This window comes from Octodon degus, unplaced genomic scaffold (assembly GCF_000260255.1).
Source record: "Octodon degus isolate 3935 unplaced genomic scaffold, OctDeg1.0 scaffold00001, whole genome shotgun sequence".
NCBI classification, from domain to species: domain Eukaryota; kingdom Metazoa; phylum Chordata; class Mammalia; order Rodentia; family Octodontidae; genus Octodon; species Octodon degus.
Genome location: NW_004524577.1, coordinates 24329103 through 24331672, shown reverse-complemented (window position 1 = coordinate 24331672; position 2570 = coordinate 24329103). Strand labels below are relative to the sequence as shown.

At 46.0% G+C, this 2570-nt stretch overlaps 1 pseudogene; it reads right to left on the bottom strand.

The window, feature by feature from the left end:
• The window catches only part of LOC101572575, a 25796-nt pseudogene extending 23645 nt beyond the window's left edge, over nt 1-2151 (bottom strand).
• Nucleotides 2152-2570: the final 419 nt, after the last annotated feature.

The window sequence follows — 2570 nt, the reverse complement described above, 5'->3', positions numbered from 1 at the left end:
CTCCTCCTCCTCTCCTCCTGCTCTTCCTCCTCCTCCTCCTCTTTGGTCAACTCAGAGCTTTGAAGCCCCAGGATAGCTAAAGAAATGCTCTCCCATTCTCTCCAACAGAGGTGGGTATTGAAGGAACCCTTTATTGAATGCCATACAACATCAGATCACTTCTTGTGTTCAGTGTAATCTCTGCTCACTCCTACCCAAGCTAAATTCTCCCCCATTTTTTGAGAGTACAGCAACAAATACTGTATTTACTGAACATATGCATTGTAAGTATCATAGGACATAACAGATTCCACGATATATCTGGGAAAGAGATACATAAGTGTTCTTCCAGACCATTATGCGTACATATGTGCACAAGTGTGCACACACATGCACGCACACCAAGTAATTCTTCAGAGACAATTGTAACATGCAATCAAGGTTTGGATCACTGTTTTTCCAAATGGGTACACAAGATGCCTGAATCATTTAGATGAGGGAGGGCCCCTCAGCTTAGTGTGTAGAGGACCTAAACATTACGAACCAAACAGGACTGATATGCTAGTGCTCTGGGTTGAGTTGAGTTCCCAGCATACCTCTAAGTTGGAGTCCTAACCTTCAGTACCTGCCAAGGAGAGCTTATTTGGAGATAGCGTTACTATGGATGTGATCAAATTAACATGAGAGCACTAGGGTGGCTCCTTCTCTAACATAAGGAGCACTAGGGTGGCTCCTTCTCTATGTTCCTTCTGAAAAGGGGTGATTTGGTAACAAACACACATAGTAGGAAAATGATGTAGAGATAGAGGGAAAAGATAGTCAGCTGTAGGCCAAGGAGAGAAACCCTGGGCAGGCACTTCCTCTACCATTTTCAAAAGGAACTATCCCTTGCTCATACCTTGATTTGACACCTCCAGCCTCCAGCTCTGTGAGGTGACTGCCATGAAACCACTTCATCTGCACTGTCCTCTTACAGCGGCCTGAGGAAAGCAAAGCAGGTTTGTCAAGGGTAAGACCTGGGCACGCACCAGAGGAGGAGGCAAAGCTTACATGTCAGTGAAGTAGCGTGACAAAACATGCCAGTCAGAAGCGAGGCGTATGCTGAGAGACATCTACACCTGAAGCAGAGTGATTGTCGTGAGGGTTCAAGTACAGTCACCTTGCTTGGCTTTGGGATCTGATATCCGAGGAAGGTGGGTGGGTCATGGAGGTGTGGCTTGGGGCCCTGTGTGGTCACTGATCTTTCCTCTCAGGCTCTGTTTCCTGGCCCTTAAGAACTAATACCCTTCCACAATGTTATTTCCATTTTGGAGCCAGCCAACCTCAGACTGAATTCCCTAACCTGTGAGCTAACTCAAACCCCTCACCTTTTAAGTTTTGGTGTCAGGTTTTGTATCTCAGTGCCAGGAAAGCTGACTGACATAATTATCTGGGAGAGGGGAGAAGGAATCTTCTTAAATCAGGAGTTCATGGTGTGCATGGACTAGGCTTATTCCCAAACTGAGGGTAGAGGGGAACTTTTGCAGCATTTTATCAGGAATCCGTTCTAATAGAGGTGGTGTATGTTGGATTGGACAAAGGAGACTGGAGAAAAGTTGCTCAGTTTTAAGACAGGTTCCTGATATTGCTTACATGATAAGCTGACAATGGACCTTAGAGATAGCCATAACCTAACCTGGGAACCTGGGAATGTTTGGTTGGTACAAAGTACTTTTTTGATGTTCTTTGAGATCTTGAGTTGAGTTGGAGATATCATCATGGATAATCAAAGTGAACCCTAAATGTAACCAAAAGTATCCTATATCATAGGTAGGTGGAGATTTGGGTTGCAGAAGAGGAGAAAGACAAGGTAACCAAGGAAACAGGGAGACAGAAAGTGATACATGTGATTACAAAGGAAGGAATAGGGCAGCTTCCAGAATATGGAAAAGATAAGGGGAGAGCTTCTCCTCTAGAGCCTCCAGAAGAAGTGACACCTTAATTCCAGCCACTGAAACCCACTTCCGACTTCTGGCCTATAGAACTGTGTATTAACATGCATCCTTTTAAGATACCAATTTGGTAATGTGTTGTACCTGCCAAGAAACCTAATCTACCTGCGGAAAACTTACCAACAGCTAACACCTGGGCCCCATCCCAGAGCAACTGAACCTGTTCTGAGGGCAGGGCCATATCTATAACATCACCCAGGTGTGCTGTGGCAGGAGGAGGCTCCAGGGCCTTGTCCAGAAAGAACAGTGCAAGAGAGAGGCAAAAACAATGCAAAAGACATCATAAGAACACTGGGGCAGGATGACCACTTGGCTTCTTCATGTAGGGAAGGAAGGAGTCCAAACATGACTCACCCTCATACCCTGTATGTAGAGAGTGCCTATCTCTTCAGACATGGGGGAGGACATGACAGGCCAGGTTGTGAGTGTCCGCCTGGAGTTGTCTCAGAGGCAGCTGTGGATGTGAGATGAGCCTTAGGGAGAAGAAAAGCTCCTCTGAGAATCCTTAGCCAAGAAGAAGCCAGGGCAGTGTCCATGAGTGGAATCTCTAAAGGAGTTCTGAAATGACACCCGATGGAGGAAGAAGGGAAGAACTCTGGC